Here is a 24,349-nt window from a genome sequence, read left to right as displayed (position 1 = left end):
TTCATAGGCAAAATCAACAGCTTGAACACATCACTTTCCAAATATTCCAAGATAGTAAAATATAGGTGGTCTTTATAATGGGTAACATATCCTCTATAAAAAGAAACTGCTTAATTATATAAAATAAAGAATTAATCAGATTTTCTTAACCAGATCCTGAACAGGTTAAAGAAAAATTTAAGAATTGAATTTTTCTCCTTCTCAGCAGTTCACTATGAGTGTTTTTTAGAAGCATGAACCCCAGACCCCAAATCCTTTCTCTAACTGTTGCTGCCAATAAACAGAAACTTTATAGACCATGTCCAAGAAAAATGTGCAAATGAAATGCTTCTCGTTTCATCCTTACTATCGGTTGTCCCTGGAAGTCTTATTTTCCTTCTGGACATGAATTCAGGAACAGTTCAATATACGTATGGTGAACATGGGACCTATCCTTGAGCATAGCTGCAAAAGCATACTCATGGGTATCCAAGTGCACATCAGCTTTTACAGTAGCCTTTGCACTGGAACTGTATTCCATGGTGATTCTCACAGGCTTCAGGGAAGCAAAAAATCACAATATCTTGGGCATTATCTTGAAAAGGTAATCCTCTCATGTGGACAAAATGCAAAGAAGCCATAGTTCCAAAATAAACAGCCTCTGGAAGCTTTTCTGACATCTCTTTAGGTGGAATTTTTCAAAACCAGTCGTGGGACTAATGTCCTCATTTAATTCATGTTCTTCAAAGACCATTTCTGGCTCAGTTATATACTTAGCAGTAGGAGAAGATGCCATTTTCTTTCCCTTATGAGAGCCAACATGGGTTCGAACTTTAAGTCTTCTGCTGGAAATATATTTATATATCAGTTACCAATTTCTTCCCTGTGTTTCATCAAGGCTTGGTTGGCCATTTCTTGTTCTTGAAACTACACATAGTCTTTCCATGCTTTTCTTCTACCTCTATAATCTATCACAAAATAATGTCCAATGTATTCAGTCCTGCAATGAAGTCTACAATATCTTTCTCATTGCAACTATAAGAAATTCCTCTTAAAGGAACTACACCATCATTCAACGCAGGTTATGACTTGACCTGTAGGCTCTTCATTAAGGCATCCCCATCTTCATTATTTATCTCATATACTTCCACTTATAACTTACCCATGTATATGCAGTGCTTTTCTTAGGCTTTCTGCACATCCTTCTCTGAGTCCATTTTAATTAAGGCATCACCCCTTTATTTCCCATCTCTATTTTAAAGGAAATGTATTCCATTTTCACTATTGCGGATTCTGCAGTCTGAGAAAAAGTTAACAACATCTTCCACAGTACATGACCAAGGCAATCCTTGAGCTCCAATGAGATAAATATCATCTACCTCCTCTTGTAACTTGGATGGGGTCAATTCATACTCAAGGAGTGCTGGAAGGCCCTCCAGGTGGATAGTTTTGGACTCCTGGCTGTAGCTCTGAGCAGAGCCCATGGTGGCTGCCAGTGACTGGGGTAACAGAGGAGCATGCAGAGACAGCTAGGAGGCAGTGGCCGCCGCTGAGGTGGCCACCAGGGAAAGGCCCATCAGTCTCTTGGTGGGCTGAAGCCTGATCTGGAAGCCCCAAGACTAAGAATCGGCTGCAGCTGCCCTGTGTAAGAGCAGCAGGCAGTGGCGGCAGCCAGAAATGCCCAAGGGGAAGGAGCCAGTGGTGGAATAAAAGGGTAAACAGGCGGCGCTGGTGCTGCAGTTGCAGCCACTGCAGCTGCTTCAGTTACAGTTTCAGTCCCTAGGAGGCACCAATGCTGCATTTGCAGCCCCCACAGCTGCTGTAGTTTTAGCTTCAGCCCAGGAGCATTGCCCATAGTACACAGCGCATTCTGACCAGGGCCTCCTCCTGAGGCATCTCGGGACAAGAGGCAGCTGCCTGTGAAATGCTAGCTGAGGGGAAGTGGAATCCAGGGCCAGGTAGGTGTCTCCAGGGGCAGATAAAGATCCTTTTGCAAATCAGTTCACTAGGCAATAAAGGCCCAACTAATCACTCGATATATGCAAAGAGACACATTTCAAATCCATTAATTTGTAAAACAAATATTGCTGAAATACACATTATAACCACATTCAGGAATCAATGACAGTTTTTTTTTTCTTATAAATGTAAGTACTATTTAAAATAAAATTTTAAGTTTAAATATTAAGTATGAAAGTATTGAATATCATATGCTAAATAAACAATAGCATTTTTATAAATAATATTCTAATATCAATTTTAATGCTGGGCTAAGATTAATGTAGTTAGTTATCTTTGCAGGTAAGAAATTTGGCCTGTAAACAAAAGAGTCAAGATTTACATTTTTTTCAAAAGATTTCACATAAAATTGTTTAATCAGAATTAAATTATAGCTTTACTACTAGATAATACCTATATGGAAGGTACAGGTTTGACATAAAAAACGTAGGTAAAAAAAGGTACAGCCTTCATGTAAAAACAATACTATTTTAAAAAAAATATTCTGAATTTATAACATATGAAAATATAGTACTTTAAAATAAAATTTAAACATAAAAAAGAAATTACATAAAAAATAGCTTCTCTTACTTCTAAGATAACGAATGCCCCCATTTTATCTTAACATCTATACAGGAAAAATAATTAAAATTAAATTACTCTAAATCAATATTAAAAAAATGTTTTGTTATAATTCCAGCAGATGTAGATGGTAGCATTTTATCTCATTCTGAAGAATAAATATATTCTAAATATTAAACAACAAAATTTATTTATATGTTATGATATAATAATTGTAGTCAAATAATTAGAATATACTAAATGAATGTACTATATGAAGCATTGTAATATTCAACCACTGAAATTTGTACCAAGAATTGAATACCATCAAATAATCTTTTAAAATACTGCTTAAATATTTAAGCATATACTATTTTTAACCTAATGAACATGATTATTAAGCTTGGTTTCGTAGAACCTGAAGCCCTAAGTTGAAAATCATATCTTAAACTGATTTGTGAAAAAAAAAAAAAAACCTCTTAAATTGCCCTATCTAGGAAATAAAATTACTATCACCATTTCCTATCACCTCACAAACATGATGTGATCAAAGTGAAATAAACTGAATATTTCAGAAAGAAGATAAAAACATTATTATTATCATATTCTGTTGTTAAAGTCAAGTCATTTTGAGGTTTAGGTCACAGTGCAGAAAAACAGCCTCCCCCTGAAACATGACATAAACAAGGGCTACCCAATTTATCTCATTGTCTTCATGGATTCCAATTCAAAAATGAGATAAATGGGAGGCTTGCACAAATTCTTCTGTATCAGGATTGCAATATAAATCCTACCATTCTGGCAGCCACCCTTAGCTATGCTCAAAAAACAGCTGAGAGCTACCTCTAGGACTACTTTTGGATTTAGTGGTCTTGAAAAATATATTCTAAATAGCAAACAGTGATAACTTATGGTTAAAGAAAACTCAGTAAACTTTCAGTGTTTCAAATCTCAGCAGTATTACACTCAATTTACCAATCAAATTCAGTAGCAAATTATACTTTGTGCCAAGGGATCTATTTAGTCATGTAAGCATCGATTAGGTAAGTTTATACATAAATTGTCAATTTTATTTTTTGAAGAATACCTCAAGGGACAACACAGCTCAATGCAAACAGCAAAAATTACATTATGAGTTGGATGACTTTGAATACACAATTTAATCTCCCTAAGCCAGCTTCCTTATATATATAGTGGGAATAGTTACTCTATTCAAGGGTTTTTAGGAAGATTACATGGAATAACAACAACAACAACAAAAAAAAACAAAAAAAAAAAAAACTGGTGACTTTAAAAGGGTCCCAGGCATCAAGACATACCTACTAATACTAGAATTTCTTATCACTAACTTTAATATGTAAAGTCTTTTGACCTGTGTCTGTTTCCTTATTAGTCAAATAATGAAGATAATGTAGTCCTACATACTTTGCAGGGTGTTTGTGACACTAACATATAAAAATAACATAAAAAGAGTCTTTGAACTATAAGCAAGTAACTGTAAAACAGCTAAGTGTATATGCAAAAAATAAATAAATTCATACTAGCTAATCCATTAAAATGCAAAACTATATGATGTTCAATTTAAATTAATTCTATAAGAAAAATATTTCATAGTTTAAAATAAACACAAAAGCACTAGATACAATGATAACCAGAAATATTTGAAGTCATTGTAAATAGTTTTAATAATTTATTTTTCTATGAAATTAATGAACCAAATTATCTCAGCTATCCAAAAAACTAAAGGCTCAAAACAAATCCTTAAGGGGCTTGGCCTGGGACTCTGCAGTTCAGGCATTTGCACTTAAAACAACCACCTCACTGGGAGATATAAAAAGGAGTGGGAAAGAGGGAGACATGCAGGAGTTCCAGGTTCCAGGCCTAGTGGAGTCCAAGGAGTCCTGAAGGGTGAGTGGTGTCACCGAAAAGATGAGACAGGAATCATATGGTTGAAGCAATCTCCAGAGAGAGAGAATTCTAATGAAGCTTTCTCTGGACCAGCTTTTATTACAATTTTCTCATCATTATAGATTCAGAATACATCATTGATTATACAATTTCAAAAATTTGCCAACACATAACTTTTTCTTAACCATAATTAGGAGTATAGAAAAATGTAACATCAATTTACATTTTTCCAGGGTGTGAATTTTTAGCTATTAATCATTAATAAAATGCATCACTAATTTACATTTTTTTCAGATTTTCTTATTAACTAATGCCAAACTACATAACCAGACTCTAAGTCTCCTAATGTATCATTAACTTTATGTTTTAAAGTACACCTGTGCTTTTCTTTCTAATCTAAAATTCTCATATAAAAAAAGTCTGTTTAAATCTTATACTTAAAATATCCTAAAGTTTATAAACTATTCTTAAAACATATCAGAAACCCATACAACTAAAATCCTAAAAATTCTAAACCCAAGAATCTAAATAGAATAATACTTCTAATATTATTCTAAAATATGTCTAATAAAACTACTTTAATTAATTCCTAAATTTGCTCTCATAAAACTGGTTGAGCTGCTTTATCAAAGAGTTTGTTTTTTTCTCAGTCAAGGTACACTAGTTCTTATATCTTTATAATCTTTCTCAATTAAAAGTAATTTCTAAACATCAGTCTACTTTCCCCCAATAATAAATATGCTCATCATATATCCCTATGTGAAGTAAAAGAGGGTTTATGGAAATGAAAAAAATGTATCCTTATATATCTTAACTTTCCTAAGTGTATAACATAACTTTCCTTAATCAAAATTAAACTACATATGGTGGGTTTTGTACAATTAGCATAATGATTATGTTTTCTGAGAGGCCAGTAATATGGGCTTGGGTTCTAGTTGATATAATCAATGTGGTGTCTAAATTTCTCGTGACCTTTTGGAGAATAATTGTTGTCCATTATCAGTTTTGTCCTCAATGCACTGAGATAGTAGAGCAGCTTTCTACTTTGTCATTGATATGCTGAGTGGTAGTAAAAGAGCCTTCAAGGCATGAACTACAATTAAGGCATGTTCTAGCCATCTGAAATTTAATTTGGTTTGGAATTTAACATACTCATGCCTCCTGTTAGGAACATGAGCATGAAAATGAAAAGTCCCAATTACATAAAAAAGGGTCTATTGCTTTCAGTTTCCCACCAAACATCATGACTTTTCCAGCATTAATGTTCACTGTGACTTTGCCATGACAGTGGGACAGGGGCTTTGCCAGCACTTATTTTCACTGTGACCTTGTCAATACAGTGAGAGGGGGTATCGCCTTCACCACCCAAGAACCACGCTACTGAGAAACTGATGAGACTTTACTGCAAGTCATAAAATAGATCAGGCTGTAGATAAAACCTGGAAAACTGTGCTTTTTCTTGTGTATGCAAAATTCCCATCTGGATGTGCAAATAACATTTAAAAATACTCTTCATCAGTTCATATATTTTTTACCAGATATGTTCCAGAATTAAAAAAAAAAAATCAGTAAGAACCCATCTTAAAATTTCAATTACAAAACATTTTTCTAAAAAAGTAAATTAAAAAAAAAAAAGCTTTAGGCTACTGAGATTCTTTAATCAGGACAACCTTACACTGTGCCTCTGTGTGTGGCAATAGTGTTGTCATCATTAAATGCTAAATTGTAAGCAGCTCAAGTGGGTCAATCTGTATGCTTTCCTCAGAGTAGAGAATGTATTACACAGGCATGATCTCATTTAGTATGCAGGGTAAATATCTTCATTATGAATCTAATGTGCCACATTTTTATGTCCATTCATCTACTGAAGGACATCTAGGTTGGCTCCACAATTTAGCTATTATGAATTGTGCTGCTATAAACATTGATGCAGATTTGTTCATGTAGTACATTGATTTTAAGCTCCTGGGTATAGACTGAGGAGAGGGATAGCTGGGAAAAATTATACTTTCATTCCCAGGTTTCCAAGGAATCTCCACACTGCTTTCCATATTGGCTGCACCAATTTGCAGTCCCACCAGGAATGTATGAGTGTATCTTTTTCCCCACATCATTTCAGACACTTATTTTTGTTTGTTTTCATAACAGTTACCATTCTGACTGAAGTGAGATGATATTCTAGAGTAACTTTAATTTGAATTTCTGTAATTGCTAGAGATGATGAACATTTTTTCATTTGTTTGTTGATTGATTGTATATCCTCTTCTGAGAAGTGTCTTTTCAGGTCCTTGGCCCATTTATTGATTGAGTTATTTGTTTTTGTTTGGTTGGTTTTTGGTGCTTAACTTTTTGAATTCTTTGTATACCCTAAATATTAATGCTCCATCTGATGTGAGAGGGGTAAAAATTTTCTCCAAATATTAGGCTCTTTTGCTGAGAAGAAACATTTTTGTTTGAATCCATCCCATTTATTGCTTCTTGGTTTTAATTCTTGCACTATAATAAAAGATAATAAAATCATGGCATTTGCAGGTAAATGGATGGTGTTGGAGAAGATAATTCTAAGTGAAGTTAGCCAATCCCAAAGAAATTAAATGCCAAAATTTTATCTGATATAAGGAGGCTGATTCATAGTGGTGTAGTGAGGGGGAGCATGAGAGGAGTAGATGAACTCTAGATAGAACAGAGGGGTGGGAAGGAAAGGGAGATAACAGAGGATTAGCAAGGATGGTGGAATATGATAGACATCATTATTCAAAGTATATACATGAAGATATGAATTGGTGTCAATATACTTTATATACAACCAGAGATATGAATATTTGTGCTTTATAAGTGTGATAAGAATTGTAATACATTCTGCTGACATTTATTTTTTGTTTTAAAAATCAATAAAGTAAAAAAAAAAAACTTAAAAAAATACAATGTGAAGGAGACTCAGGACTTTTCAAGTAGGTTAGGAGAGGTCAGCTCAGGAAGAGGAGGAGGCCAGGTATGGGAATGGGCCACTTACTCCCTCTATCTGCTATCATGGCCTTGTTTTGTGTTTATAATCTGAGTCATTTGAAGAATATTACCTGTCAGGAAAAGAGGAAAAAGGCCCTGTTGAGAAGAGTAAGACCAAAAAAAAAAAAAAAAAAAATCACTCCAGAGGCTTTCTTGCAGAGGTCTTGAAAGTGTGATGAACTGTACTTATAGACACCAGTTGAGGAAGTCTGACAGGCAAGTGTGAGAGAGCCAGGCAAAAGTAACTTCTCTCAGATGAACAGTAATGCTTCTTTAATTCTGAGATGACCCTCAGCACAGTTGGGAAGCCAGTTCTTTATCTTGTATAAAATCTCTTCCTTTACTAAACTTCCCCACCCCACCATGCCATGATCTACTACTCTGAATGTTCCAAACCAAATTTTTCACACAGGAATCTTTATGAAACTTTCTTGGTAGCCTATGGGCCCTCCAGTTATGAACTTGACCTTTCCATTTCTCTGAATATTTTGTGGTACTTCTAGGTCTAATCCTTTCTAGTCTCCTCTTACTGAAATTTACTCAGAGATTGATAAGGGAACACTGACTAACAGAGAGGCTGGCCTCTCTAAATGGGTACAAGAGAGAAGCCCAAGGGATCAGAGCCATCAGAGTCACCAGTACCTGTAGTGGAAGTCTTCTTAAGGTGGTTATCTCTGTTGCTTTTTCCCAAAAATGAATATGGTTTTGTGTTTGTTTTTGCTGAAGTGCTGGGGATAGAACCTAGGATATTGTCCACACTAAGAAGGTACTCTTCCAGTGAGATACATTCCCAATCCTAAAAGAATTGTTTTTATATATATTTAAGAGCATATGGGCTACACTTAAAATAGGAAGAACATACATTGATCATTAGGTAAAAAGGAAAAAGAAAAAAAGGATAGATGGAAAAAATCGTAGACTAAGATTCACCTTTCTAAGGCAAGGAAGAGAAGAGTTTGAAAGACAAAAGCAGATAGTAATAATGCTGTCTCCATGGTCACACACTGGAATAATGGCAGGAGTGTCCTCAAAAAAAAAAGTGTGCAATGATTTAGGTTATAAATATCTAATGCACCAATATTGAGAAACAACAACATTAATGTTAATGTGTAATCACATAAATATTGGTATTTAAAGATGGCCGGGAAAATTTCAAGGACTAGTTAATTAAATTCAACTAGGTCTGTGACCCTAATTGAAACAACCCAGCTTATTTTAGAAAGAAGAGAGGTAAAACTGATCTTACATTTACATACCATTAACCTCTATAATTTGGTAAGAATGAACTTGGGGAGGTCACAGATGGCAGAGTTAGTACCTTTCATGTAGACAGGGAAGTATAAAATTCTGCTGCTGAATAAAGATGAGTGAGATTTTAGTTTCAACTCCTCTGGGCAAGCTTGCCATTGTAATTTCAGGGTCCTGATTTTTTTTAGGGCAAGTAAACTACAGGGTCTTAACACTTAATTCACTTTACCACATTTGAATGTTTAAATATTTTATACTATAGAATTTATTCCATGCATTTCTAAGATATGAATAACAAAATGTGTAGTATGCCTAGAAATAAAAATGAGGTAAATATTTTTTTCTTTAGGACAACCACTGTTCATTTCAGAGTGTGAGTGTCCTACCAGTAAAGAACAATGTTCTCTGTTTTTCATTGTAACTTGGAATTAGAAGATAGTACCAACCTTATTCTGCAAGGAATAAAAAATAATAATTAGAGTTTTTTTTTTTTAGTCAAACTTTCCATTGCTATGATCAAATCCCTGAAAAGAACAATTTTGATGAAGCAAATTTTATTTGGTGCTCAAGGTTCAGAAGTCTCAATCTACAGAAAGCTACCTCTATTGCTCTGTGCTCCAAGTTATGCAGAACATTATGGTGGAAGTGTGTGAAGGATGGAAGAAGCTCAGGACATGACAATCAGGAAGCATAGAGAGGGTTCTTCTCACCAGGGACCAATTAGGAACCACCAAAATACATCCTCAGTGACCTACTTCTTCAAGACATAACCTATCTACCTATAGTTACTACCCAGTTCATCCATACTAGTGGATTGGTGCCCTTTTAGGTGAAGGTTCTCATAATCGAAAATTTCACCTCTAAATTGCCTTGCATTGTCTCACACATGAACTTTTGGTGAATACATCATATCTAAACCATAACAGGGTACAAATAATATTATAATAATAAAGAAATCACTTTCTAATTTTATAGTAAACATTTTAACTTCAACTATGAAGATCTTAGTTGTGGCTATCAGTTTTTTTTTCCTACAATGGAATACTCAGCAGTCATAAAAAAAGAATAAGAGAACTCTTACCCCACTATCCTTTCCTATCACTCATTTCCATCAATACTTGGAACAAGTAGAAAACTTACGAGGCTATAACATCATATTACAGATGGTGAAATTTGAATCAGCCCACTTCCCAGTATTATCAACATCACATCTCCATGTCATACACAGTATTAGTTCACTTTATTTTCACTCGGAGTTCAAGTGCATGACAAGAACAAAATGGGATAAAACTTCTTAGCAGCTAATGAGGTTTATTTTGGACAAGAAAAATACCACAACTAAGAGTATAAATTTGAATTTCAGTAGTAATTCTTGCTGGAGATTATAAGGGTTCATATGTTTGATTAGTTCAGACCATCAAGAAAGTGACCTAGAAAAGAAGTTGAGTTAGTTGTCCACCATTATGAAAAAAAAAAAAAAAAACTAGAGGAACATCAATATAAAAGGAGGAAGGTATTGGTTGAGCAGTGATGGTCCACTCATGGCACCTGGGAAACAAAGGGAAAGAGGTAGATGTCAGAGTCGCAACATCCTGTTCAAGGATACACCTCTCAATGACCTAACTTACTTCCATTAGGCCTCTCCTCTTACAAACTGCACCACTTCCCATTAACACTACTGGCTGGGCACTAACCCTTCAACACATAAACCTTTGGGATCCAAAGTATAACAGAATTATAACTCACCTCAATTCACAAATAGTTATATAAAAATCAAATTCTTTCAGGCACTCATAAAAAAATTTTGCTGAATAGCCCTTTTATGACCTCACTTCATCTCCATCTCCATCTCCATCTCCATCTCCATCTTCATCTTTATATGCATCTCCATATCCATCTCTGTCACAAAAACCCTAAAAATGTTTTGATCATTTCTCCTTGTTCAACCAGGCTGAAACAAGGACGTTTAGATTACTGGGTTTATTAGAACTAGTAGATGTCTTGCTGCTTTTTATGATGTTATTGCTAATTTTGTATTTTTTAAAATATGAGCAAGATAGTATCTCCTAGCTGATTCAAAATGAATTTCATTTACAAGAAAAAATAAAAATGCATTTGTTATACACTGTGATAATAAACTTGGGTAAAAAACAAACCTCTCAATAGTAAGTTCTGATTACTATAAAAGGAAGATAATATTATTTAAATGGACATACAACAAGAAGTAAATAAAGCATTCAGTGCACCTCTTGATATAGAATAAAACCAAAATAACTTTCACATTCTTATTAAAGTAGCGTAGAATAAAAAAGCTTATCTAATAGCATTCAGAAGAATAATATTACTTAAAGCAATATATGGCTTTATACATGCTTTAGTAAACTTACTTCCATTAGGCCTCACCTCTTACAAGCTGTACCACTTCCCATTAACACTACTGGCAGTCATAAAGAAGAGTAAGAGAACTCTTACCTCATTATCATTTCCTATGACTCATTTCCATCAATATTTGGAACAAGTAGAAAACTTAGCAGGCTATTACATCCTACTACAGATGGTGAAATTTGAAGCAATATAGAATGGAAATAAAATAAATATTAAAACTAAAGGAGTTGAAAAATATTAACTAAAGTTAAAAAGTTTTGAAAGAAATCATTCCATCAGAGAATAGAAAGAGTATAAAAATAATGTAGCATCTGTGCTAATACTTTAAAACCTCTTATTAAATAGAGATAATATTTTAATCTTTCATCAATGAAACCCAGATGATTAAATGCACATTTGCATTTAAAAAGTCCTATAAACACAGATTCTGAGGCAAAGAACTTATAGAAGAATAGAATATTCAAGTCACAAAATATCATTAATACAGATAATATTCTAGGAATAAAATTACAGTACCTTGCTAGAAGTCAAAAACTTGACCAATAGAATAGTTTTCGCAAAGTCCACATAATTGTCAATTTCCATCATTACTTTAATGATCTGGAAGTTGGAAAGTTTTTTTTAAAGGAAAGAGAGAAATATTTTAGGCCTTCAGGCTCATACAGTCTTAGTTAAAACTACTCAATTTTGTCATTAAAATATGAAAATATCCATAGACACTGTAAATTGCAAGAGTTCTGTGTGCTTACAAAGCTATATTTCCAAAATCAAGTGTGGGGCAGATTGACCAGTGTTTACAGTACTTCTTAGAAACATCACTTCCCTAGATTATACCCATAGCCTTCACATATCTGCTCCATTGACTTCCATCTACTCTGTAAATCAAAACCAGCACCCCTACTCAATTGACTCTTCAGAGTAGAGAAACATTTTGTTTGGGCCCTCACATTGTTTAAAAAAGTTATTGGTTCTTTTTAGTTATACATGACTTAACATCTTTTAATATATGTTTTGACTCTTATAATAAAGGCACAGAATCAAAACAAAATCTTGTCCCCATCTGCTCCACAAATTAACTTCCTCTCAATTGTTCTATCTCCCTGCTTCCTTCCACCACAGAACTTTTGTGTAAACTTGCTTCTTCATCAATATATTTTTATTCCTCCCCTTTCCCAATAAAATTTTTAAAAATTTGTCTCAGCTCATGGATTATTTTCTCAATTAATTATTCTCTGATTTCATCCACCAATTAAAAATCCTTTGGCTTTTCCCAGCATCTGACCTACAATTCATACATATTTATTATACTTGGATCCTATGTCTTTCCCCTAGATTATATACCTTAGGAGGATAAAGGATATTTCTGGTTTGCTTATGATTTTTATTCTCAGTATCAAGAATTTATATGCTAAGTAATAGTGACACCATTTGCTGAGTAAACAAATAAACTAAAGAATGCTTTGGTAAATAAACTATTGGACTAACTCAACACTCATCAAATAATACCACTACAGAATTCCAGGGCCAATTTAAAAATATTTAGTTTTAACTTTTTTTTATTGCCTTAGATTTAAAGAAACTTCTGGAACATAAAAATTTTGGAAACATACCTGATGCATTTTTTGAAAATTGCTTTGACACACAATAAAATATAGAAAAAGAAAAGGTGGTAATTGTCTTTTCACAGTATTCTTTCTTCAACTACTTGATACAATTTTCATTATTCTTCCAGTTCCCAAATGATTTCATTATGTACACAAGACCAAGATCTATCACATACAGGCAGGTCTAAATATTCTTGCTCCTTGGAATTTCTGGAAGATACAACAATAAAAAGCAAATTTTCATATCTCCATTAAGCATATTTAAATCATATATATTTTATTATTGAATACTGCATCTGTAAGAAAAGGAGTATTAATATTTAAATATTAGCATATATTTTTATCTCCCCAGATGTCCAAGAATATCTAGAGATAACATAGAACAAAAGAGACCTGAATTCTGTGTTGAACTATATTAGAAATTATTTTAGGATGAAACTTATTTTAAAAATATGTAGCAGAATATACAAATAGCCACAAGTGTTTTTGATAATTGTTTAAATACTGAGAAGAACCTCATAAAATAATAAAAAATAAATTCTAGTTAAATAAAAAGTATGAAAAAAGAACTGAATAATATAGTGTGTGTGTGTGTGTGTGTGTGTGTGTGTTTGTAATTATTCAGGCTAAGAATTCTAAAGCATAAAATATCTGACAGAAATAGAAAACTAAAGTATCAGTTCCCCTGTATATATGAAAATATCCATGTACATTATATGTGTACTGAGCTACATCCCCTGCCCCAAACATTAAAATCTACTAAAAAAAATAAAAACTTAGGGGACACTTAGATATAAAGTACCAATAAATAATTAAATAATTTACAATAAAGAATAAATTATGTTGGTTACACATTGGAAACAAATATCCAATCTCACTAATGTTATAAAAGATGTCAATTAAAATTAATAAAAATATTTTTTTCATATAATAATTCTCAATGCTTATGAGAACAAAATGCAGTATTTACTTTCATATACAATTGATGCTGGTTTAAATTTATTAAACTCAATTTCAAAAAGCAAATAGGAGTCAAAGCCAGTAAAAATCATTATTTTGATCTAGTAATAATTTCCCTAGAAATTTATTATGTACAGCAATGTTTATTGCAGAATTATTTGTAGTTGTAAAACTTTGAAATAGCCTAAATATTACTAGTAAGAGAATGATTAAATTCAACATTTTTTATTACATTAACTGAACATTTTGATTCAGACTGCTGATGTTCAAATTCAAGGTCATGGGAAATTGTCCTTCAGATAATAAAAATAAATGTTAAATCCAGAGGCTCAAGAGACCAAGCAGAATGATTGCAAGTTCAAAGCCAGCTTAGCAACTTAATGAGGTCCTGAACAACTCAGTGAGGCTCTAAGAAACTCAGAGAGACTCTGTAGCTATATATATATATATATATATATATATATATATATATATATATGCACTGGAAATGTCACTCAGTGGTTAAGCAGCTCTGGGTTCAATCCCTGATGCCTTCAAAAATAGCATATAGTAATCAGGACAGAACAAAATTTCTGTGTTTGAGTGTGTATATATATATATATATATATATATATATATATATATATATATATATATATATATAGTAATGTGGAAAGACTGACTGAAAAGAAATATGCCAGCATGCCAATGAAAGATCTCTCTAGGTTATAAAATTAAATTTATTTTTATATCATTTATTATAGTTTTATTTATTTTACAGGCCCCATTGAGTCATTAGGTTTTACAACCTGAAAAGAAATATACTAAACTTAAATAAAAATGCAACTCTGTAATATATTTTCTTCATATATCATTTATTTTCCTTCCGTTTACTCTCATCATTACTGGTATGAATTATTTGGAAAAATAGAGAAGAAATAGCAAATGGTGAATAAAGATAATGAACTATTTTGATGTTTATATAATGACCATTTTTTTTTAAATTTTGAACTTATGATTTTCAGTTATGCTTGAAAAAGAAACTCTATCCTGAACCATGCATGGGTCTTTATGAAATGAAAGTATTTAATTATTATTTTCAAGGTCTAACTAAGAAAATGTTCCATTTACAAAAAACACAGATTTCACTTAATATAATAGTAAACCATGCAGAGTTTCTGAGGAAACAAGCAGAAATTTGGGGAGGTGAGTTGTTTAGGGACATAGGGTGGATAAATTTGAGCAACACCGATTCACTGTGAGAGCTGAACCATCTACATCTCTTTTTAAATTATCATCTCAGGATAGTCTACACTGCTCAAATTAACTTCAAAATAAAACAAATTTTATAGGCATTTCAAAGCAATATTTTTCAAAAAATCTCTGAATTCTAACCTGCACTATGAAAAATCTTAAGTGGGAATGAGTCTGTGTAATTAAATTATCTTTGAATGTGAAATTTATAACATACACTCTGCAGCATAATATTGGACCTCTGTTTTATCACTGGGTTTTTAAAATTATATTTCTAATTATTAACTGTTCACAGGACACGTAATAACTTAAAATTTTTTTGGTATTATTGCCTCTATTTAATAGATGTAGAAACCAAGGAATATACACAAAGTAATATAGCTGAGACTTACTTAATAACAAAATTTTATTATATGTGTGTATTATGAAAAATTTAAAATAAACCATTTTAAGTAGTATCATGAGACAAAATGTTTAGTAATGTTTCAGCAAAAATATGTAAGATCTCTAGATCAAAAGATTAAGATAAAACTTAGATAAGCTATAAAAGGTGTGAATAAATGGAGAGATATACTATATTTATGGATTGAAAGTCTCTGTGTTTTTAAGGTATTACTTTTTTAATCACCTATGAATTTAAGTTTATTATAATCCCAGACTATAAAAAAAAAGGTATCTACAAAAGTGAAAATTTATTAAAGGGGAACTTAAAATTTCAATTTTAAAATTTATATTAAAATGCAAAATATCTGGGATAGAAAAAATAATATCACAAAATCTCTCTTTGGGAAACTAATACCTTCTGATTTCAAGGTTTACTAAAAGCATAATTGTAGACAAATAAGTCTATGGAATAAAATAGAAGGATCAAATAGACACATGTTATACATAGTCAATAAATTTCTCCAAAGAAAAAATATATATTTTTGATAAACATGGATTTGGATTTGGAAGACAGAGACTGGTCTTATGTGTGCAGGTATAGCTAAGAAAAAAAAATCATTGTGTACCACCAGCTACTTCCAAGCTGAGCAGAGAAACCACCAAGTATACCTTGGTCATGATGAAGGTTTAACTTGGGTTGGTACCTAGGTCATTATCAATATAGTTGCCTGAATCCTAACATTGCCTTGCAACATCGGCTATTTACCTAAGTATCCTAGAATAGAAACAAGAAAAAAAATTGTTTCAGATTTTAGTTACTAAATTATTTAATAGCTATTATAATTTCTTATCATAAAACAATAGTCATAGATATCTGGGTTATGACACTTTCCAAAATCTCCTACACCTGACAAAATCATATATAGATAAATTTGTTAAGCTTTTCCATAAATCTAATTTATACCACATATGTTTCAATATATTGACAGAGTCTCACACAGTTTTATACTAGAAGACATGAATAAACCAGACTTTTCTACATTTGTTCTTTTATGTTGTTGTTCTGTTGTTTTATTTATTATAGAAACAATGCAGAACTATAATGTGCATAACCAATGACATTGTTTTCAAAAAATCAAATATTTGCATAGATACCAACTTTATTATTTTTATTTTCATAAAACAAATTTTCCTATCAATATTTGGTAGTGACCTAATGATTGCAAACATGCTAATTCTGACTACATAACATATTTGAGTATGCATGCTGTTTAATGCCACTCTTTTCTGTGTGTAGATTTGTTTTAAATTCAATTTTTTTAGAAACTTTAATAAAATAATACAAAGTGATCTTATATTCCCTTTAGTTAGTTCCCTCTAACTATCAAATGACAGTATTTAATTATTATTTTTCAGGTCTAACTAAGAAAATGTCACATTTCCTCAAAATAAAGACTTCACTTAATATAATAAGAAATGTCACAGAGTGGTATCTAACCATACCATCTTTCAAAATTAGAATTCAATATCACAACCCACATAGTGACATTGCTACTGTCAAGATATAAAATATTTCCATCACTACAATGCTCCCTTCTTCATGGTGCAATTTTATTTATTCACTTACTTCCCTCCCAACAGAATCCTTTTCCAAACTATTGGCAAACAATAATATGTTCTTGATTTCTATAATTTTGCTTATTTAGGATTATTAGTTAAATGGAATAATAAAATATGCAATCTCTAAAAATTCATCTTCACTAGAATAATTCTCTAGAACAGTAATCCAGCTAATTTTATTTGTGAATATTTTGTCCTTTTGATTAATGCATACTATTCCATGATATGGACATACCACAGCTTGTTTAACTCATTGAATGATAAAGTATAATTGAGGTGTTTTCAAGTTTGTGTGATTGTGAATAATACTGCCATAAATATTCATGTACAAGACTTGTGAGAACATAAGTTTCTATTTCTCTGCAATAAATGTTCAAGTGTACAATTGCTGGGTCTTCCATACTTTCTTGTGCCTACCTGTTTCCCACTTTTAGTGATCAATGTCTTCATATCTTTTAATATATATTTTTTGGTACCAAGGTTTGAACACAGAGTTGTTTAGCCACTGAGCCACATCTCCAGACATTTTTATCTTAATTTTATGACTTGGTATTATAACATATAAGTATTACACACAAGTGATATCTGTGTAACACATCACAAGTATACAGGCTTTCAGGAAATCTATGTACAACTTATCACAAGAAAAAAAAATTAAAGAGAACATAAAATGATCCATTATACACATTATGTGTGTAAATAGAACTCATAATTGTAGTGACAACCATATAACAGTTTAATTTAAAATATGCTCCCATCAAGATTTTAGCATGCTTAATTATTTTTTCTAAAATTTATCTGAGAAAAAATATGTAAAATTGTCTCAGAACTCTAATATAGAAGACCAAATAAAATAATTATTGTTATGTGAGACTAATGTATATTATAAACTTATATACCAATAATACATATAAATTAATCAAAACTGAACTAAATCTGAATCCCTATGTATATAAATTTTTGTTATTGTTAACAGCAATAGAATGACCTAAAAAAACCTATCCATATGAGAAATAATATTGGATGTGAATGGTGAAATTATCCTATTTGGATTTGAAATTTGGGACTGCTAGCATGGTTCACTAGTAGAGTGTGTTTGCAGAATGCGCAAGGTACTCTGTTCCAAACTTAGCAACACAACAAAAATAAAATATTTAGGAAAGATAATGTTGAATAAAAGCAGAATATTATAATTTTGGATTCTCCCTTCATCTATAAATACAGTTAAGAAGCAACTCATGTTATATGTTTCTCTTTGACAAGGTTATAAATGAGTAGAGAGGCTTAAATAATTCAACAATTTAGAAAATATCAACTTTTACTTTATAAAAAAAAAACCTGAGGTAACTGAGCATTCGTTCTTTCTTGAGTAAAGTATAACATTTGGGATCAAATCCCCAGTGAACAGCGTCACCCACAGTAAACAGAAATATTGAAGTTGTGGTACACAACTGTCTAAGCCAAAATTGTGGTAATTTCTAGGGTCCATGACAGTCTCTGCAAGTGTTTTATCAGCTGGAATCAGGGAAGTGAGGTAGCTAAATATCAAAGCTGTTAGTTCATCTCAATAAGAAACTTGCCTACATTTTGACCCAATTACTATTTATATCATAGGAGCTTCTTTCTAGGGTTTATTTTGGGTATAACAGGGGGAAATACAATAAACCACTGGTACACTGAGTGAGATTTTAGCTCTACATGAGCCCAGCTACAATCCTGCTAACTCCAGCAATAAAGCCATAACTATCAATTGTTCCCAGAAGGAGTTTGCTTGTACACTGAATTTCTCCACTTGAACATATTTTGTTCAAGTTACTATGTTGTGATATTGCAAGCTCTGGAAGCAATGGTGATTGAGCATGTGCAAATCTACATAGATTGAAAATCAATGGATTTACATTGTTTTTCCAGCACTTTTGTGGACTATTATACCAAATAGTAGTTCCAAAAAGGTGTTAGAAACCAGAAATCCCTATTTCAAAAAAAATCTTTATAAACCATTCCTACATACTTCACATAAACGTGACTCAGGGTTTTACTACATGAATCCAAGAGATATTCTGCACCCTATTCAGGTCTCTTAGAATGGCTTTAAAAAAATCCAAAGCCAGGTGTTGTGGCCGAGGCCTGTAATCCCAGAGGTTCAGGATTGTGACTTGAAAGAGAGCCTCAGGGTTTTAGCAAGGCTCTAAACAACTTAGTGAGACTATTTTTCAGAATAAAATATAAAAAGCACTAGGGATGTGGCTCAGGGGTAAGAACACCTGGGTTCAATTCCCAGTAAGCAAACCAAAATAAAGCAAATAAATATCTGAATAACTGCAGGGATGCCAGAGTATATATTCAGGTAAAAGTATTGGTGACAATATAAATTTACTAAATATATTTTTGAAAATGAGTTAAGGTTCTTCAAAAGCTGAAGATAAAAATGCCATATAATCCAATAATAGTAATTTGGGGTAGAAGAGAAATGCTGTACATGACTAAGCTCCAAGTGGCTCAGAAGGATAAGGAAGGAGAGTCTCAAGTTCAAGATGAGTCTCAGAAATTTGGCAAGGTCCTAAGCAAGTGAGTGAGACATTGTATCACAAAGGAGGAGCAGATTGGGTTGTATCACAGTGGCAAAGTGCCTATGGATTGATCTAGAGTACCTGAATAAATAAAATAGAAAATTAATAAATCTGGGTAGAAAATTCCAAACAATCCAATAATAATATTTCTAAGTGTATATCTAAATGAATTGCAAAATTTTCTCAAAGAAATAACTGCTGTTCCATTTTCATTGTGGCTTTATTCACAGTATCTATGAAATAAAAATAAAATAAACTACCAGACAGGCATGTTGCAGAATGTTTCTAATCCCAGGGGCTTGGGACTTTGAGTCAGGAGAATGGAGGGTTCAAAGCAGCCTCAGCAATGGTGAGACAGCAAGCAACTGTTTCTAAATAAAATATAAAATAGGTCTGGGGTGTTGCTAAGTGGTTGAGAGCCCTGAGTTGAATTCCTGGTATGCAACCCCAAATGAGCTGCCTTTTACATGAAAGATGCATCAGAAGATTCCTTACAGCTTTACAATATCCCACTACTCTCCTTAGAAGCTACACACTAATTGTACAAAATGATTTCTTGAAGGCAAGACTCAGATACCGATATTTTCTAAATAGGTCAAGAGAAATTGGTGACTGTGGGCATCTTATGTCAGAATATTCTAAAATTAAGGACTGGACAAATACGGGAGGTTGAAATTGAAAAGATGCTCACAGAGTTCACACAAAGACCACACCACACACCAGAATCCCATGCAGGAGACTTATTTTCAGAGCAAGGAGCAAATTGACAAGGCTTTCCTTCTGAAGAGAGCTTGTAGGCACTTCAGAGCAGCTTTTTAGCCTGCAATAGTAATTTCACAAGCATGCTTTAGGAGTTCCGAAGTCATAGGTTTTGGTGGTGTTGACTCATTAGCAAGCACATGTTCTTATGCAAGGATAAGAAGCATTGTATCGGGATCTCTAGATAAATGACTCCTGAATCAAATCTTAGAAGTCCCTAGATAAAAATTACTACCAACCTAAGGTGGAAGCTCTGATGCAAATCCTCATATGATATCAATAGAAATGAGAACACAAATAATTGTAAATTTTTCAATGGGGAATCTGAACTCAGACATGGTGATAAGCGAAACCACATTTGTAGACACAACACTGCTTTACTGATATCTGGGTTATTGATTGAACCCAAATGGAAAAACTACTAAGGCTATTGGTTAATATCTATGTAAAAAAGGTTATTAAAATGCACTAAGTTATTCACATTGCTATTGATCTTCAAATTCACTATGTAGTTTAGCTCTTGTGATTAAACTTTCCTGGTGTTTAAATCAAGTCAAATATCATTTTTATTTTCCTCCACATCAGGACAAAGAATTTTTCTGGATTGTTTGGAATGCTTCTACAGGGTATTTTAATAAACAGGCTTACATAAAAAAAAAAAAAAACTCAATTGTGAACCCATTACATTTTTAAAAAATCTTTATTTGGGATACATTAATTATACTATTTTATTTAAAAGAGAGTCATTATTTTTAATATCACCTAATTTTTCCCTGTTTTTTTTTTTCTAATGTGTAAAGCTCAAAAGAATATAGCATTTAAAAAAACTGCCCTCCAGTTCTTTGAGAAACAAAACTACAAATAAGTCATCCCTTCCAAAATAAAACATAAGAAAAATAAATGATCTTGTTGAAACTCGAGTTTTCAGATGAAACTAAATTCCCCACTTCACCAATCTTGTCTGGAATCTTGTCTCAACAATTGTGAAAAATAAAATCTATGGACACTCAAAGAAGGAAAGAGTAAACAGAATAGGATTTATTTAAGCAAGAGGAAATAGAACTCTCATAATGTGAAAGAGAGCATAATAAAAGAAAAACCCATTTTGGCGTGCCAGCTTTGAAGTTTATATATGGTTTTGGGCAGAACAGGGGCAAAATCTATTTAAAATAGATATAGAAAAAGGAATCCTGGCTACCATATGGGTTCACTTCCATTCTTTATCCCATCCTCCTTCCCATAACTTCCATCTGGCTTCACACCTGGGACAAAGTGTTTGGGTGAAGGCATACCCACAAGTGAGCCTTAAGGGTTTTTACATTTGAAATAGGGCTTAATGGTTTTCATAAACATATCTATCCATTAGCCTTCAGGTGTGGTTGAATATTGTCCATTATACAGCTGTCTTGTCATTTTGCTGTCTATCCTATATTATCTTTATTTAAGGTGAGCAGGGAACCCTGGATTTGAGAATTTGAAAATATAGCTTGGATTTATTCTCAGAACAATAGAGAGCTAAGCTAGGTTTCTGGATATCAATAGAAGTTCTGGATATTAGGTAGCTGTTCTGGATTTGAGATACTATTTACCCTACATTTGGAAAGCACAGGATGCATAAAGATGGCAAGTTCAAAGCCAGCTTCAGAAACACTATTGTGCTAAGCAATTCAGTGAGATCTTGTTTCTAAATATATATATATATATATATATATATATGTATATATATATATATATATATATATATATATATATATATATATATATATGGCTGGGGACGTGGGTCAGTAGACAAACACTCCTGGTTTGAATTCCTGACACAAACACAAACAAACATACAAACAAAAAAAAAACCTCAGGATGAGCAAAAGCATGGGTTATAAAAACTAGAGCTTATATTATGCACAAACCTAGCTGATAGAGTTGGTGTCCTCTCCTGATGATTATTCCAGTCTTCACCACACAATCTGTTTACAGCTGGGCTCTTGCACACAGATGCCCAAATAGAAATTTAAAAAGGTGCTGAAATCACAATACAATGATGGAACAGAAGGCCTGGGTTTCTAAATGCTCATCTGAGCTCTACTAGACTAGTCTAAGAAAACTGAAAACTGAGCTGCAACAGAGAAACCCTCTGACCACCAGAAACTAGAGGGAAATCTGAGGAGTAACTGGCCATCAATTCCAATTCTCACCATTGCCAGTCTCACTGGCTTTGAGCATTCTCCCTACCCAGCCTCAAAATAAGAATGTACACTTACGATTTCCTGTCTTTCAGTATGCTTAGTGTTCCCTCAATAGTTTTTTTTTTTTTTTTTTTCCTTTTCAGCTCCTGTGCAGTGCAGAAACCTGGGGCTCTTGATATAGGATTAGAAGCAGAGAAATTGATTCAAAGAATGGCGTACTCCTTAAAAAAAGCTAAAAGATGATTGTGGAAGCCCTCCCCATTATCACTGTATGTGTGTGGATTGAACAGTTCTCAACTAAGAGACCTATTGGAAAGAGTTACTGGCACAGTCTCAAACTGAGCCTGGTATGTCTACTGTTCGAGTGACAGTAAATTGCATCCAACCCAGGAATAAATAAAGTCAGAATGACAGTTTCTTGGCTGCTCTATTTTTGCTGATAAAAGACTGGGGATCAGCCATGTGTGCTCAAGCATTTTAGTAATCTCAGCAACTAGAGAGGCTGAAGTTGTTGGATGGAGAGTTCAAATTCAGCTTCAGCAATGTTGAAGCATTAAGCAACTCACTGAGACCACACTGTCTCTAAATAAAATACAAATAGGCATGGCTCAGTGGTTATGTGCCCCTGAGTTCAATTCCTAGTAGAAAAAAAGCAGGTGGTAATACCTATAGATACTCCCTACAGAGCTCCATGACAACAGAGAAATACATGAATGGATAGATAGATACATAGATAGATATATAAGTACTTGTATATGAAGAAAAATTAAATCATTATCTATAAGACACCACCTGTTTTCCGTATGACATCTGTGGAACTTCTGACTTAATCTTGGCATCCAGGCTCTAGTAAGTGGGTTTAATTTATAATAAGTTATTCTAAAACTTATCAGCTCACTCAACCCTTGAGCCACATTCCAAGCCCTATTTCTTATTTTATTTAAATAAAGAGCCTTACTGAGTTGTTTAGAACTGTGGTAAGCCATTCTTATAGACCGTGGCCGCCATTAGAAGATGGCGCCGGCTTCCACTGTGGCCTGTGATAAACAACTCCTTTTTTGGAGAGTTGGCACGCAATCCCTTACCACCCTGTGAGAGAGATCCACGTGGCAGCTTGGGATTGGTATGCGGGAGGCTTTATTAGGCTATGCTTGGGCGCTCGGCGGGGGGTCACTAGAAGATGATACTTGAATCAAGGCCTGAATAAACTGCTGAAAGAAGAATCCTGTGTCGTGTTTTCCCTTGCCGGCGAGGGGTCGCGACAATTGGTGGCCCGGACAGGGAATTATATTCCTCATTGTCGCGACCCCTCGCCGGCAAGGGAAAACACGACACAGGATTCTTCTTTCAGCAGTTTATTCAGGCCTTGATTCAAGTATCATCTTCTAGTGACCCCCCGCCGAGCGCCCAAGCATAGCCTAATAAAGCCTCCCGCATACCAATCCCAAGCTGCCACGTGGATCTCTCTCACAGGGTGGTAAGGGATTGCGTGCCAACTCTCCAAAAAAGGAGTTGTTTATCACAGGCCACAGTGGAAGCCGGCGCCATCTTCTAATGGCGGCCACGGTCTATAAGAATGGCTTACCACATAGAACCTCACCCTTGCTGATGGTGGCATTGGATTTATGATCCTCCTGCCTCAGCCTCCCAAGCACTTGGATTAAGGAGTGCAACACTGCACTTGACTCTGTTCACATTTTTAATGCCAGCATTTTCTCTTTGCATTATCAATTCTTTTCATGTACATTTCAAATGGATGCTGTGTTTCAAATTTTTTCTCCAAGAACTGGATGGGAATTTAAAGATTTTTCTTTCTTTTTGTAAACATTTCATACTGGAGGAAAACAGGCAAGTGTAACTTGACAATTTGAAAAATAACAACAATGTGTCTTTTTTCCCTTTTTCTTCAAAGAACAGATAACTTATCACAATGTCTTTTTGAAATTCCTTC

The 24,349-nt window shown here is 33.4% G+C and overlaps 1 pseudogene; it reads right to left on the bottom strand.

The window, feature by feature from the left end:
- Positions 1–363: 363 nt before the first annotated feature.
- Positions 364–10,597, bottom strand: LOC124106407 (G-rich sequence factor 1-like; annotated as a pseudogene).
- Positions 10,598–24,349: the final 13,752 nt, after the last annotated feature.

The sequence above is a fragment of the Marmota monax genome, unplaced genomic scaffold, assembly GCF_021218885.2.
Source record: "Marmota monax isolate L192 unplaced genomic scaffold, Marmota_monax_Labrador192_F-V1.1 WCK01_AAM20220418_F8-fsc00557, whole genome shotgun sequence".
Classification (NCBI taxonomy): Eukaryota; Metazoa; Chordata; class Mammalia; order Rodentia; family Sciuridae; genus Marmota; species Marmota monax.
This window is presented reverse-complemented; position numbering and strand designations above follow the sequence as displayed.